Source organism: Drosophila willistoni, unplaced genomic scaffold (genome assembly GCF_018902025.1).
Source record: "Drosophila willistoni isolate 14030-0811.24 unplaced genomic scaffold, UCI_dwil_1.1 Seg169, whole genome shotgun sequence".
Classification (NCBI taxonomy): Eukaryota; Metazoa; Arthropoda; class Insecta; order Diptera; family Drosophilidae; genus Drosophila; species Drosophila willistoni.
In genome coordinates, this window is record NW_025814128.1 from 1,757,101 (window position 1) to 1,774,980 (window position 17,880).

A 17,880-nucleotide genomic window follows, 5' to 3' on the forward strand; every position below is an offset into this window, starting at 1 on the left:
CAAACCGCAAAGTCACGAACAGTGACTTTTCTCAATAACTTCGTTATTTTCTGAGCTATTGTCGTGAAATTTAATATTGGTGAGTTTATTATACATATAAACGACTATGCCAAATTACTATATCATATAGCTCCCATACAAACCGCAAAGTCACGAACAGTGAAAGCAATAAGCTTTCTGCTCTCTGACGTGACGGTCGTGTTTTTGCATAGCTCCTGAGTTTTTATTAATATTTATTGTTTTTTCTCAATTTTTAATTGTGCTTAATTTGTTTACACTTCCGCTGGTGTTGTTCGCTTGACTCCCTTGTGTTTTATTTCCATAATTCGCCAAATTAATCAGTTTAAACAGTTTTTTCTTTTTCGTGATTAGTGTTTGGTGCAATTACATATTTTTTTTCTTTTTTTTTTTCTCTTTCGTCATTGCTTCTGCAGTTGCTCCCCTCATCGCCCCCATCATACCATCAGTGCTAGTGGCTTTGTTGTTCTCTCTGCTTTGTGCTTGTGCTTAGCTTCTCTCCCGCGTAATCACTTTTGTAAGGCCGCCTCTCAAAGCTCGGCTTATAACTGTTCTTGCACTCTCTGTTGTGCTGTGCACTCTAGCTGTCTCTTTGTTTTATTTGTAATTATTGATTATTTATCAATAATTATCTTTGTGCTGTGAATTTAATTTTTCTATATATTCTTATATATATATAATTTTTTTGCCTTTCTTTCGGCTTTTCAATGGCTTGTTGTCTACCTAATTGCAAACATTCTGATCGTTTTGATGATCAGTATAGAGCAATATCTTGTTGGCTCTGCGATAATCTTATTCACTTAAAATGTGCTGGCCTCAATGGCCGCGACTACGACAAATTTTCTGGTTTGTCTGTGTCTAAGCCTGAGCTTGGCTTAATGCGATGGACTTGCCCATCTTGTGCCAGCCAGCAGCTTGATTTTAGCCGTATGTATAGGGATCTTCGTTTAAGGTTTCTTTCTTTAAACAAACTGGCCAAACAGCTGTCAAACGAGTGTGACTCTAGCGTTCAATTATTGTCGCAATTCAAATTTGTTCCACCTTCTGAGAAATTGCACAAGATATGTACCCTTGAGTTGCCTCGTAAGCAGTCGCCAGCTCTCTCTATTACTTCTTCTCCGATTTTACTTTCGCCTACACCATCTTCTTGTCCCTCTTTATGCTCTTCTCTTCAGATTGAAGTACCCATTACAAGCCCTGGTGTACCTCAATCTATCCCTCACGGGAACTCTGATCAATCACAGGATCATGCCGGCTCTCAATCACTTGCGGATCCCAATGCTCCTCCTCCTCCACTAACTGTAGTGCCCCATCGCAAACAATTATTTATTTCTAGGCTTGCTCCAGATACTTCTGAGTCGTCTGTGGCAGCTTATATTGGTAATATTTGCCCTGCTAAGGTTTTAATTCAAAAGTTTAAGTTTTCTAGGCCTCGCGAAATCTCCTCTTTTAAAATTACAGTACCAAATGAGTACTTCTCAGCTATGGTTGACCCTAATTTTTGGCCAGAGGGCCTAGTTGTACACGAGTTTGCGCCCAATAAGCGCTCTCGTCCGTTGCCTGTCCACCTTCCTACTTTATCTTCTGCTTCAAAAAACTAATAACGTCTAGTCTTTGCATTCATTATCAAAATGTAAGAGGACTTCTTACCAAGCTGTCGAACCTTTTCTGTGATAGCCAAACCTTTTCAGCTGACATATTAGCTTTCTCTGAAACTTGGCTTAACTCCTCTGTTCTAGATAATGAAATTCTTTCTAATAATTTTATTTCTTATAGGCTTGATCGTGTTGGTCGTCGTGGCGGTGGAGTACTCATTGCTGTAAACTCGAATCTGTCTTCAAGTGTGGTGCCGATTGATCTCCCCTTAGGTGTTGAGTTTATTTGCGTCGAAGTTACATGTTCTAACTTTAGCCTATATATCTCTTGTTCTTATATTCCTCCAGCTTCTGATACCATGATCTACGTGCACCATGCTGATGCTTTACGAACTATTTTTGGTCGTCTTAAAGATCGGGATGTTCTTATAGTTTTAGGTGATTTTAACTTGCCTAATATTTCTTGGCTTGTTGATGATAATCTATCTTTCTTAATTCCTTCATCTCAACATGTTTTTCTTGATAGCCTACTTGAATGTCCACTATATCAGTTGAATTCTTTCCTTAACTGTTCTAAAAGAATCCTTGATCTTGTTTTTGTCTCTGATCCCACTGCTAGTGCTGTATCGCAAACACAGCCACTAGTGAAACCTGAAGATCCTTATCATCCTACCATTGAAGTTACTATTTCTTACAATTCCGTTACTAATTTATTTAAAAACATCTCAAATTCTCGTCGTAGATGTTTTCGTAAAACAAATTTCAATCTTCTTAACAGCCTTATTTTCTCTTTTGATTGGTCGTTTCTATTTGAGTGCTGCGATATAGATTGTGCAGTGAAGTTTTTCTATTCTGCTCTTAATTCTCTAATTGATAAATGCGTTCCTTATGTGAATGTCTCTACCGTCTCCAGCTCGCCAGTCTGGTTCACACGTAGGCTCTCTAATCTTCGTAACATTAAATCGAGATATTTTAAAAGATTTAAAAAAACTGGTTCGCGACTTGACTATGCAAATTATTGTATAGCCAAATCTCAATTTTGTCTCTTAAATACTCAATGCTACAACAATTATCTCGTTCGCTGTAAGGCTGAATTTTATAATAACCCCAAAAGATTTTACAACTTTGTCAATTCCAAAAGACGCTCTAATGTCCTACCTTCCACCTTCAGACTTAACGACCAGTCTGCTAATAATGATTTAGATATTGCAGATCTGTTTGCTAAATTTTTTCAGTCGACATATTCTACTACTGTTTCGGATCCCACACCCTATCCCTTTTCAATCCCACATTTAAATTGTATGTTTTTTCCCAGTATTACTGAAGACTGTATTCTCTCTAGCTTGTCATCTATGAAGTCTTCCTTCGTTCCCGGGCCTGATGATATACCTAGTTGCATCCTTAAAATGTGTTCTATTTCCCTATCTAAGCCTTTAGCTCGGTTATTCTTTATATCGAGTGAGACTTGTAGATTTCCTGATATTTGGAAGGAGTCATTTATTATTCCGCTTTTTAAAAAGGGTAGCAAATCGGATGTTTCCAACTACCGTGGCATTGCCAAACTTTCGGCAATACCTAAACTGTTTGAGAAAATTATTACGTCTTCTCTTCAACATCTATCCAGATCCACTATTTCTCCTTGTCAGCATGGTTTCATGAAAGGTCGTTCGTCGCTTACCAACCTTTTAGAATTGACTACCCTTGTACACCATGGCTTCCGTAAAAAGTGTCAAACTGATGTTATTTATACTGACTTCAGTAAGGCTTTTGATATGGTTGATCATTCTTTGCTTCTCGCGAAACTTAACATCATGGGTTTTTCACCAAAATTATTGGGTTGGTTAAAGTCGTATCTTATTGGCAGAACCCAAAAGGTGTCTTTTCGTTCCTCGATATCTAAAACTGTTCGAGTTACGTCAGGTGTACCCCAAGGCAGTCATCTGGGCCCACTATTATTTACATTGTTTATAAATGATTTGCCTTTGGCCTTGGCGCATTCACGCGTGCTCATGTTTGCGGATGACGTCAAGATTTGTTATTCCTATAATGATCCTTCTTTCCAACAGTACTTGCAATCAGATCTCGATGCGTTCTGTGATTGGTGCCACGTTAATAAATTACACCTTAATGCCTCTAAGTGTTCTTTTATGACTTTCAGTCGTTTGTCTCCGCTCCTAGCTCATTACTCTATTAAGTCTGTTCTGTTAGATTGTGTTCCATCATTCAAAGACTTAGGCGTTATGTTTGACCCTAAACTTTCATTTAATGTTCATATTTCTTCAATTGTCAACAGAGCAAGCTGCCTTCTCGGCTTCATTAAACGTTGGGCCAAAGAATTTGATGATCCCTATGTAACAAAGGTTTTATACACTTCGTTAGTTCGCCCTACTCTAGAATATTGCTCGCCAGTGTGGAACCCGCAATATGATGTTCACCAGCGTAGTATTGAATCGGTACAGAAGCAATTCCTAAAGTTTGCGCTACGCGGTCTAAATTGGGACCCGGATCTTCGCCTACCTTCTTATTCTGATAGACTTCTTCTTATTAATCTTCCTTCACTTTATAACCGTAGGCTTGTTTTTGGCATTCTCTTTCTCCATAAACTAGTCAACGGCGAAGTCATTTCTACCAATTTACTAGATACGCTGTATTTTTGTGTTCCCTCACGTCGGACCAGAAACTTTTTTCCTATTCACCTTAGTAGATGTCTGACTAACTACTCTCTTCACGAACCTCTTCGTGTTCTTTGCCAATCTTTTAACAACCTTTCTCACCTTATCTCTCCTCATCTTTCTGTCACTTCTCTTCGCGCTATACTTTTTAATCATCTACAGCGAAACCAATGAAAATATTCTGGACTTGGATTGGCTGCAACTCATCCCTGGCCACATTGGCTGTGAATCGGGGCATAGCTGGCACCTTGTGCAAATAAAACACCTCCACCGGGCCGGGGATGTTTAGTTGTGTATAAAGCTAAGCTACCTTCTTTATTTAATTACTATCTGTCTTTAGCTTAAGCTTTTTCGTCGACTGCTGTGTTAGTTGACGTAAATAAATAAATAAATAAATAAATAAATAAAACAGTGACTTTTCTCAATTACTTCGTTATTTTCTGAGCTATTGTCGTGAAATTTAATATTGGTGAGTTTATTATACATATAAACGACTATGCCAAATTAGATCAAGATCGGGTGACTATATCATATAGCTCCCATAGGAACGATCGGTCGAAACTTTGATCAATATCTTCGTTATTTCTTATGCTAAGATTGTAGGCCATTCTTTCGCAAACTTTAGCCTTTTTAGCTAAAACGATTTTCCACTTTTATGGCTATAGGTAAGGATAGAGTGACCAAAAAAGTTGCAAGGGTATAATAACTTTGACGCGGTTGAAGTTAGCCCCGGCCCTCTGGTTTTTATTTATTATTAATTGTTAGGGTTATTTTAAATTTTTAAGCTGCACAAACAATTACTTATTACTTTTTATTTCGCTTCAATTCAATCATTATTTACTAAAATTATTGTCATTATTTGGTTGATCATAAAACGCTAAAACAGAAATTACATCAACAAATCAGAGCATCAATTGACCACCATCACTCCATAGTTTGCAAAAACTTGGTTTGAGGGTCGCCGAATATATACTGCTTAATACACTAGGCACTTACCCCATACTTTATTCGCTGAAAGGCCTTCCATCGATGTTCTGTAGGAGAGTATTTTTCTTAAGATGATTTCTCCTTGCGCACTATGACCATCATTAAACTCAGTTTCTCAAACATTTGTTTTTACAGTTACTCTATTTACCGTTACACTTGACTTGAATTATTTAAAATACCCTTAACGTTACTTAAATTAAATTCATGTTTGAATTAATTAAATTTTTTTTTCGGTTTTATTTGATTAGAGCTCCGAAACAAAATCAGACCAGAAAGATGAATTACTTTCACTTAAACAATTTGGGCAACAAACTATGCTTTTCTCAAAGAAAATATTCTAGAAGTTTTTGAGGTGGTCACATGTATTGCGCGGAGTCTTGTGGCAGCAAGCAGCATCAAATAGCATCCAGAATTTGGCTTGAAACTAAGCTTTGTCTGGATCAGCAGCAAGCAGGGTGGCGTTAAAAGCCTTGCCGTATGAAAAAGGGCTTTTCGGGAAATGTGAGACACTTTTGGCTGCACCGTTAGCCCCAACACAAAAATGGTTGCGGTGTTGTATGAATGTCTGAATAACCAATTCCGGAATGCAAAGCCAACCAAAGTTCGGCTGCACGTGCTCCGGGCACAGGAATAGGTATTTGAAAACTCGCCGGATTTCCAAAAATAATAATAATCCCCACAAACGAAAGCTTCCTGAAATATTGGCCTGAAAATGGGACATTGTCTGGACGTTAACGCGTACAATGCGAAGTACGTACATGGACCAAACGACACCAGGACATAGCCTGTTTCGCGCGAGCCCAAGCAGAGAGCTGTCCACCTCCCGCCCGACCGACCGTGGGGCGCAGCCGTATATTGGAGGGCATGATCGCGTGGTGAAATACAAATAAAACGGACAAACAATTCAAATATGATTAACTACAGCTAATTACGAGCTAAGTGGGCTAAGATAGAGGTTTTCGCAAGAGAAAGAGAGGCTTCTGATCTGATTACGGGATACAGAAGATTGTAATCAGAACATAGGACTCGAAAAGGTTCATGCAAAGAATGGTTAGAAATAGTGAAAATTTTGAGTGGGTCTACGGGGTACAGATAGGTTTAACTGGTTCTATAGCTCAGGAGAGTCTATTTCACCTATTAAAAGTTTGTGAATAAAGATAGCCCAAGCATTACTCTGCGATTAATTAAAGAAGGAAGATTGATTAAATGAAGCCTACTGGATTATAATGGAAAATTGGCATTGCGATCCCAATTTAGACCGCGAAGAGCAAAAAGCAGACATTGCTTTTGAACAGATTCAATTTTACTTTGGTGCGTCTCATATTGAGGTGACCATATGCAAGATCCGTACTGTAAAATAGGATGGATAATGAAGTATACAGAATATTGGTTGTGTACGGATCGTCAAACTCTTTTGACCATCGTTTCACAAACCCAAGAACATTCATAGCTTTACTAACTGTAGCAGAAATATTAGGATTAAATATTAATTTATGGTTCATAAGAACACCTAAGTCATTGTTAATATCTAACCGCTCTAAGGCAGTGTCGTTAGAATAATAAGTTGCTAAAAGTATGGAGTGCATCTATAAAAAGACATAACTTTGCAGTTAGAGCCGTTGAGGTTTTATAGGTTGGTTTCACACCAACTCTGAAGATCATTAAGATCGGATTGAAGCAGGCAAGAAGACGATATGTCTTTAAAACTGAGGTAAAGCTTAAAATCATCCGCGTACATAAGCACACGAAAATGCGTCACTACCAATGGAAGATCAATATAAAGAGAGTGAATAGCACTGGACCAAAATGACTACCCTGAGGTACTCCAGAGGTCACTTGGATAGTCTTAGAAAATGAAGACTTAAAGAGGACCTTTTGTGTACGCTTGGAAAAATATTGAAGAATCCAATTTTATTTTCTCAAATGCTTTAGGTATGGCAGACAATTTAGAAATACCCCTATAATTGGAGGTTTCGGACTTTTTTCCCGTTTTATGAAGATGAATAATATATGATTCCTACCAGATAGACGGGAAGGCGGAAGATGTGACGGACAGTGTACAAAACCTTAATACGCAGCCTGGTATTCCATCAGGGCCAGGTGTATATACTGGTTTGGCGGAACTGAGCACGCTACGAACCGAACTTTCATCAAACACAGGGTCTAAAATGCAATTAGACGATTGCAAGTGATGAGGATAAGGAGGATTTGCTTGATAAATCGAAGAGGAATAAGTTGTTTTGAAAAAATAGGAAAACATATCGGTAATTGCCTGATCAGTATCAACTTTATTATTTTTGAAAGACAAGTAAGGCGGGTGCACTGACGTCTTACGTTTTACATTAACAAAGTTAAAAAATTGCTTAGGATCGCGAGAAAACCTATGTTTACATCGCGGAAGATAATCCTTATAGCGTTGTGAACTCCGCACCATAAAATTTGATCGAGCAACTACATATGGGGAAAAATCCGATGCTTTACCGGGTTTTTAAAATCTTTTATAACATCTCGATTTTACGTTCTTCAAGTTACATAACTCACGTGAGAACCAAGGAGGTCTATCAGACCATTCTTGGATCACACGCGGGACACAAACATCGAAAAACGACTCAAGAGTTTTATAGAAGACAGAAATGGCAGAGTCCATATTCGTGCAAGTATACATTTATGACCAATCGTTAGTTAACAAAAGTTTTTTAAGTTTAGTAAAGTTTGTCCTGCGAACACATCGGGTTGGACGCATCGAGTTATTATAATGAGACATAACCCCAAAAGGAAGGTCAATGGTTACATCCAGAGTTGGATGAAAGCTGTCTTCAGGGATAACTAAGGGATCGGTCCTGAAAACATCGCAGTTGGCAGAATCCAACACAAATACCAGATCTAGTGATCTGTCACGACTATTCCGGACAGGATTTATTTGAGTTGGGGACAACTCAAGCAGGCCATCTATGAAAGATTGTGACGAGGAGGACAACAGTAATAAAGAACCATATGAAAGGGTCCAGGCAATCTTAGGTAAATTAAAATCGTCCAGAACAATGAGCAAGCCTTTGTCAGAGAGATATGAGGAAACAAGTTGAATAGCTTCCAAATGGTGAATGTATATTGCGAAGTCGAACTGTGGTGGAATATACGAACATGTAATATAGGAACATTAAAAAGAAATTTTAAAACAAACAAATTCAATCTTCTGATTGGGAGACTGGACAATTTCAGACGAGAGCGCTGAATCAAAAGCGATCAAAACACCACCACCATTACGGATAGTCCGATCATGTCTATATATTAAATATTTTGAGGGGAAAAAATTGAAGCATCGGCAATATCAGTTTTTATCCTAGTTTCAGTAAAGGCAAGAATATGAAAGTCAAAAGTTAAACTACTTACATAGAGTCTACAGAGCTTAGACTTTAGTACCTTCTGATAGGGCAGAGTTAGGGACGAAATTAGTTTTGTGACTCGCCAACAGGTGCAGACGAGCCGGCTAATCGGAGGCCGATTCTTCTTTTTTATTGTATACTCTTTTGCAATAAGGTGTTCCGGCCAAAAATCTTTATGAAATATTTGGACAAAAAGATCTGGGGAGACACTTATTTTGAAGGACGAAAAATTGTATATGAAATATATATATAAACTTTGCCCTGGACGTTGGCTATGACTTCTTCAGAAGTAGTATTGCGATCAAGCCACGAAATAAAAATTTGCTTTTTGGGTGGAAATTCAACAAGAGAACTAGAAGTGCCAGGCACAGCAGTAGCTGCAACAGCAGATGCAGTAGCAGCTGAATCAGCCAACACTTTACTATATCCTCTTGTAACTACTTTATTGGCAATACTCCTGGGAACGGATGTTTGCCGGACTCCTAAACTATATTAGCTGCTGAACATTTGGTGACATAGGGTCGTTGTCGGAAGCCGGAAGTGGTGGAGATCGATGTGCCGACGGAGTGAGGAACGCGCCCTAAAACGTGACCGTCTTTCGCGTCGGAGATTCAATCAAAAGTTTAAAACTTCTGAATTGAACCTCCATCGCCAAAAGCTCGCCAAGCTCCTCTTGGAGCTTCTGAACGCCAGCTGACACGGTTTTAAATTCATCCCCAGTCCGTTTCATAAAACTTCGCATCTCGAGCTCCAAGCCACGACACGAATCACAGCCCCATTTAATACTGCAATACTATCCCGTACCTTGAAAAAACCAGCACATTTAAAGCGCATTACATTGTCACACGACCAACAGTAAAGAAAGTCTTCACTGGTTTTACTGGGATTATTGCAATTATATTTTCAACAGACAGACATTGTTAAAATAATTGATTTATCAAAAACAAATTATAAATCAATAAGTAAATAAAAAGGGGAAAATGTATATATGTTAAGAGAGGCGTATACAAACCAAAGCAAAAGCTAACTGCAATATGCAAATAAAAAAGAGACAACAAAAAAAGAGATTTTTTTTGGATTAAAACACACAACAACAAAACCTTGTCACCAGCGCGAAGTTTACGGCTGCTAGCGCGATCAGAAGAGAAAACAAAACAATAGAGAGCACCAACACCACACGAACAAAAACAAAATGTGAACTGTAAATTTAGAGCGCGGGTGGGAGAGAAAAATAGAAACAGATCAAAAACAGAGCAACAACAAAATAATAAGTGCGTTTGTTAATGTTTTGATAATAATAAAAATGTAAATTTAACTTTAAACTACGCGATCTATATTGCGATGATAAAAATTGGTTTAGATAAATTAATTTAATATAAATTAAGTACACGAAAGAACGAGAAAAAAAAGTAGTTGAGCGAGATCCCAAAAAAAAACACGACCGACTTTGATGAGTTACAATATTGGATGGTTCCAATCTATTATATATAATAAGATTCAGATGGCGGCGGGGTAAATATTTAATAAACTTACATACATACCTGCTTGAATGTATAACCAAACTTTAGGAAACAGCTTTTTCTCAACTTTTCTCCTCCATGTTAGAATGAAATGAAGCCTTGCAAAAAAGGCTGATTAATTGACATCCCAGTATAATTTATTTATCGATTGATCGATATCCCAGTATTTGTTATTTATCGTTGGATCGATTTTAGAAGAAGAGTAGCGCACACTACAGAAGTCTGTCAGAATAAAAAGGTAGGCGAAGACTCGGGTCTCAATTAAGACCGCGGAACGTGAACTTATGGAATTGCTTTTGAACCGATTCAATACTACGATTGTGAACATCATATTGAGGGTTCCAGACTGGCGTGCAATATTCTTGAGTAGGGCGAACTAACGAAGTGTATAAAACCTTTCTTACATAGGGATCATCAAATTCTTTGGCCCAACGTTTAATGAAGCCAAGAAGGCTGCATGCTCTATTGACAATAGAAGAAATATGAACATTAAATGAAATTTTTGGGTCAAACATAACGCCTAAGTCTTTGAACGATGGTACACAATCTAACAGAACAGACTTAACAGAGTAATGAGCTAGTAACGGAGACAAACGACTGAAAGTCATAAAAGAACACTTAGAGGCATTAAGGTGTAATTTATTAACGTGGCACCAATCACAGAACGCATCGAGATCTGATTGCAAGTACTGTTGGAAAGAAGGATCATTATAGGAATAACAAATCTTGACGTCATCCGCAAACATGAGCACGCGTGAATGAGCCAAGGCCAAAGGCAAATCATTTATAAATAGTGTAAATAACAGTGGGCCCAGATGACTGCCTTGGGGTACACCTGACGTAACTCGAACAGTTTTAGATATCGAGGAACGAAAAGACACCTTTTGGGTTCTGCCAATAAGATACGACTTTAACTAAGCCAACAGTTTTGGGGAAAAACCCATTATGTTAAGTTTCGCGAGAAGCATAGAATGATCAACCGTATCGAAAGCCTTACTAAAGTCAGTATAAATAACATCATTTTGACACTTTTTACGGAAGCCATGGTGTACAAGGGTAGTCAATTCTAAAAGGTTAGTAAGCGACGAACGACCTTTCATAAAGCCATGCTGACAAGGAGAAATAGTGGATCTGGATAGGTGTTGAAGGCAAGATGTAATAATTTTCTCAAACAGCTTAGGTATTGCGGAAAGTTTGGCAATGCCACGGTATTTCCGAAAGTTTGGCAATGCCACGGTAGTTAGAAACATCCGATTTGCTACCCTTTTTAAAAAGCGGAATAATAAAAGACTCTTTCCAAATATCGGGAAAGGTACAAGACTCACTCGATATAAAAAATAACCGAGATAAAGGCTTAGATAGGGAATTCGAACACATTTTAAGGTTGCAACTAGGTATATTATCAGGACCGGGAAGGAAGGAAGACGTCATAGATGACAAGCTAGAGATAATACAGTCTTCAGTAATACTAGGAAAAAACATACAATTTAAATATGGGATTAAAGAGGGATAGGGTGTGGGTTCCGAAACAGTAGTAGAATAAGTCGACTGAAAGAATTTAGCAAACAGATCTGCAATATCTGAATCATTATTATCAGTCTGGTCATTAAGTCTGAAGGTAGAAGGTAGTAAACTATATCGTCGTTAAAAATTAACAAAGTTGTAAAATCTTTTCGAGTTCTTATAAAATTCAACCCTACAGCGCGCGATACAATTATTGTAGCATTGAGTATTTTATCAATTTGAGAATTAAGAGTAGAGTCGAAAAAATTCATTGCACAATCTATATCACAGCACTCAAATACAAATGACCAATCAAAAGAGGAAATAAGGTTGTTAAGAAGACTGAAATTTGTTATTTGTGAAGAGTTAAGTAAAGAATTCAACTGATATAGCGGACATTTAAGTAGGCTATCAAAAAAAAAAACATGCTGAGACGAAGGAATTAAAAACGATAGATTCATCAACAAGCCAAGAAATATTGGGCAAGTTAGAATCACCTAAAACTATAAGAAAATCACGATCTTTAAGACGACTAAAAATAGTTCGTAGCATCAGCATGCTGCATGTAGATCATGATATCAGAAGCTGGAAAAAAATATGAACAAGAAATATATAAGCTAAAGTTGGAACATGTAACTTCGACGCAAATAAACTCAACACCTAAGGGCAGATCAATCGGCACAACACTTGAACAGAGATGCGAGTTGACAGCATAAGAAATAAAGCTATAAGAAAGAATTTCGTTATTCAAAACAGAGGAGTTGAGTCAAGTTTCAGAAAAAGCTAATATGTCAGCCGAAAAGGTTTGTCTATCACAGAACAGTTTCGAGAGCTTGGTACCATTCTTACATGAATGGTAAGAAGTCCTCATAATGAATGCAAAGACTAGACGTTATTAGTTTTTTGAAGCAGAAGATAAATTAGGAAGGTGGACAGGCAACGGACGGGAGCGCTTATTGGGCGCAAACTCGTGTGCAACTAGGCCATGTGGCCAAAAATTAGTGTCTACCTTAGCTGAAAAATACTCATTTTGTCCAGTAATTTTAAAAGAGGATATTTTGAGGTTTATATTTTCTGTATTCAATACACAAACAAAACCTTAAAATTATTACTCTTTTTACTATAATTTTTTCTTCTTCATTTCTCAAGCGCTAAGCGTTTACGTAGCGTTGCGTCTGTGTGTGTGTGTGGTCTGCTGCTCTGTTCCATTCGCCCAATGACGTAGTAGGCAGTATGCAGCGCTGCTGGCAACCCTTGAGTAGAACCGATTTATATTGACTGTAACTTCTGTTCTATATATCGGATCAGATTACAATGTTATACTATCACTATCACATGAGTATATTTCATAGCGATACTCCAACTGATATAACTATATAATCCATGAGTTTTCCATACTTGATCTGACCCAGGTTATAAAAAAAAAAAGAGCTGCAGGGGTATACAAATAAAATACACCAAACTCTAAAACATGAATTAATTTGGAAACTAAAGCAAACAAAGTCGCGTACAGTACGAAGTACGCACAAGTGGCCCGTAAGACACCAGGACATAGCCCGTTTCGCGCGAGCCTAAGCAGAGAGCTGTGCACCTCCCGCCCGATCTACCGTGGGGCGCTGCCGTATATCGGTCGGCATGATCGATGATCTAAGATAGGTTTTTAGAAAAGAAAGAGAGGCACAGATATATTTAGCTCAGAATAAAAATAGCACCAAGCATTACTCTACGATTAATTAAAGAGGGAAGATTGATTAAAAGAAGCGTACTGGAGTATGATGGTAAATTGATATTGCGATCCCAATTTAAGATCATTTATAAAAAGAGTGAATAGCAATGGACCTAAATAACTACCCTGGGGTACTCCAGAGACCACTTGGATAGTCTTAGAAAGTGAATACTGAAAGAGGACCTTTTTTGGGGATGCCAAGTCCGTTTAACTAATATAAAAGCAGATTATGATTAAGAGAGTCTAAAGCCTTGCTGAAGTTAGCATAAATGAGGTCAGCTTGCAAAGCAGACTTTAGTCCTTTGATCGAGTGAAAAGCAAATTGTTCTAGGTTAGTAGTTGTAATTTCTTAAACCTATGTTGCGATGACGAAATGTTAGAGCTACAAAAATTCTGCTATAGAGATGTTATTATTTTTTCAAATTCTTTCATTCTAACATATTTGCAAAACAGGTTTCTGCGTTATCAATTCTTTAGCAAATTAATAGATTTTATCTTGTTGGTTTGTGAGAGTGAGCTCCATTTTATTATACATAAGCTTAACTAGGGTTGCCACATGTACAGGGCTGACAGATACAGCACAGAATTACCATATCAACACTTCCCCTCAATTCAGGGTTCTAATACTTATTTAGTTCAAGCAACGCCGTACATTTCAAATAATTAACTTTATATAGATTTTTAGTTAGAATATCAGCAATCATTTCGGTTGTTGGACACTAGCTTAATCAAATTCTCTTCAAATGAGTTTCTTATATGGTGGTACTTCACATCAATATGTTTGCTTCTAGCATGATAAACAAGGCTTTTACACGTTTTAAAGCACCAACATTATCGCCATGTAAGGTTATACAATCAAGCCTATTTTGCAGCATCGGAAAGCGCCATATATTCAGCCTCGGTACTGCTTAGAGCCACAGATTTTTGCTTCCTTGATGCACATGAGATTACTGAGCCGCCCCACATGAATGCGTATCCTGTGTAGGACTTTCTATCAGTTGAGTCACCTGCCCAATCTACGTCCGCATAGCCAGTGATCGCAGCGCCGGTCTTCTTGTACGTTATTGCCATATCTGCCGTCTGGTTCAGATATCTCAGCACTTGTTTCGCTGCTGCGAGATGCTCGCCATGGGGATCTTTATTCCTCTGTGATAATTTGCACACCGAGTGCTACTCCGTAGCATCGATTCGTTTGCACGACTTGTAGTCGCACTTAACCTGGAAATTAGCTTCTAACGGGGTGGATACCGTGCGGTAAATTTCCATGGCCAGTTCCTTCATCAGGCTCATAATAGGCATTCTTTGGCTTGGACGAATAGCCCCTTTGTCACCATCACGTTGGATTTCGATACCCAGGAAGTGTGTTACCGGTCCTTTATCGAAAACCTGAAATTCAGAATAGATAGAATATATGTTTAGTAGCTAACATCTTACCCTTGTCTGAACACGCAAGCAGCAAGTCATCAACATATACGGCGATTACGTCAATCGTCTTATCTGGTGCACATCTTGTGTAGAGGCATGGCTCACTTTCACATGCCTCATATCCCAACTTTCTCAGAACAGCATCCAACGTTGTGTTCCAAACTCGGCCAGCTTGTTTTAGACCGTACAACGACTTTTTTAGCTTCAGCACACCGCCAGATTTGTCTTCGTACAACTCCTGTTGCTGAATATAGACCTCTTCTCCAAGATCTCCATTCAAGTATGTCGTCGATACATGCATTTGATGAACGTATAGTTTATATTCCGCTGCCATTGCAAGGATCATCCGTATTGTAGCGTAGAGCACCACCGGTGAATAAGTCTCTTTATAATCTATTCCATCTTTCTGGCTGCACCCTTTCGCCACGAGCCTTGCCTTGTATCGTTCGATTTCACCAGTTGCATTCTGTTTCAGGGTAAATATCCATTTGCATCCAATGGGTTTCACACCAGCTGGTAATTTAACTTGTTCCCATGTATTGTTTCTCAGTAAGGCTTCATATTCATCTTGCATTGCTGTTTTCCATTTCTCTACTTGTTGACCCGTTAGTGCTTGTTGCACTGGTCCCCTTTTTGGTTCCTCATAGACCTCCACATCATTATCTGTAGCCTCATCGCCTACACAATTTGTCAGATTACCATTACCTATATTCTCAGAACTAATGTCTTCTGTTGAAACATGACCTTCCACGACATTGTTGGGTTCATCTATTACTTCATCCAGTACCATTGTAAATTCAGAGTTTTCTCTAATCCTTGGCTGACAGTTCTCATCGAGATATACATCTCTGCTTATTTTGACATGGCCAGTTTTCTTATCGTATGGACGATACGCCTTTGAAGATTCCGAATATCCGACCATAATATACTCTCTTCCCTTTTCTTGGAATTTTTCCCCTGGTCCATTTTCTAGTGCAACTGCGACACATCCAAATACTTTTAAGTGCTTAACCACAGGCTTGTATCCAGTAAACAGTTCAAACGGCGTTTTGCCTTCAACTGATTTTGTTGGCGATCTATTTCTTAGATATGCAGCACAAACTATTGCCTCTGCCCAGAAGCTTTCTATTAAACCTGCACTATTCAGCATTACTCTTGCCATTTCCACGAGTGTTTGGTTGCAGCGTTCTGCTACGCCATTTTGCTGTGAAGTGTAGGGGACTGTGAGCTGTCTATTTATGCCATTGGACTTCAGATATTCATCTAACTCTTTATTGACATACTCCGTTCCATTATCACTCCTTATGGATTTCACTTTTCGGCCTGTCTGACGCTCCACCTCTGACTTATACTTCATGGGATAGACATGAATATATCGTCTCAAATCATCGATCATTGTCATAAAATATTTGGCCCCACCATTGGATTCCTTGTTCATAGGCCCACATACGTCACTATGAATTAATTCCAGCAAATTCGTAGCTCTAGTTTGCGATTTTTCAAACGGCTTTACATGACACTTGTTTTTCATGCAATTTATGCAGTCTAGATTTTCTCCAGTAATGCTTGATGTCAAACCTCGAACCATTCCTTTGTTCTGCAGCTCACGCAAACTTTGCACATTTATATGACCATATCGCATATGACATTTTCCGACCTCATCGGACGCTTTAGAAACACACAGTCTTTCTTGATTTTTAGTTTCACTGTAGTGCCCAGTTTCTGCCGTTAGCTTGATTTTAAATTTCAAGGCGTTAGTTTGTATTTCAGTAAGTGGTGGGTAATTGTGTCGATAAAAATTATCAGCTGAGCTTAGAAGCTCGATAGTTTTACTAGTGCAACCCTAGCGAAGTGGCATCGTACGCGATCACATGCATTGGTCACACTCTTTTCTGACGAACTTCCGCCCTGGCTAGACGCATAAACCACGCTGCTCCTCCAGAAAAAATATATAAAAATTTAAATCTGAAATTTTCTTGGCCATCAAGCCAAATTATTAATTAAATATTAATCTGGAGCATATAGGACAATAATTATTGTGGAGTTTTGTGAATCTTATTATCGTAAGTTAATTTTTTGTGGATATTTGAATCCTTGGAAGTTTCTAATAAGTTCTTTCGAAAACTTAGCCACAATCAAATTGAATGCTGAAAGCCTAAGCAAGGAATTTTATATTTGAATTCCGAGAATTTGCCAGGGATAATTTTTGAGACACCGTGGGCTCAAAAGCTGCACACCGTGAAGGGCACAGAGACATTTCGGCAAAGTCGACCACCTTGGAATAGCCGCCCGAATCGGATACGGGAAGAAAAAGTTTCTTCGCTGCGGATTGAGAGTCCCTTAGACCGAATTTTGTTGCATAGGAATGCCAGACGCTTGATTTAACTTAATATTTTATTCCTAAGCATCATCCAGCGGACGACGAAGGCCTTCGACGGACCGGACGGATGGGTAAGTCGTAAGTTCTTCACATAAATCATGATCGTTCTGGTATTTCCCTGTTTGAATGCAAAGAGAAAGCGAGTTCAGTGTCAAATAATCAGCAAATAAGAAAAACTCTCTCAAGTACCGTAAAGCTAAAACAAAATATTAAAGAAAAGAGAAAATTGTCAATCATTGTTGAAAAATTAAAACAATATTAAGAATCGCCTTTGACTGTGTGAGCGAGCCTACAGTTATTTATAATTAATCTCGTAATTTAAGTTGGAGACTTCTAAATTCCAATTGACTTTTTTATTTTTGAATATCTATAAGTTTATATATATCCACCTTACAATTAAGATTCACAAACCAAAACATATTATCCCTAATTTGGCTTTTGGATGCCTGAAATGATCCAATTATTTAATTGGATTACCGTATATTATAATAATCATCATGTTAGTTTAGTCAACTCGGATTATGTTTCCGACTTATTGAAGGATTTTGGTATTCCGTAACCCTCGTGAATAAATATCATTTATAATTTATTTATTTAATTTAAGAGCTAACTTATTAATAGTGAAATTATAGGCTAGCTTATTACGTGGCTATGGCAGCAGAGGCCTTCAG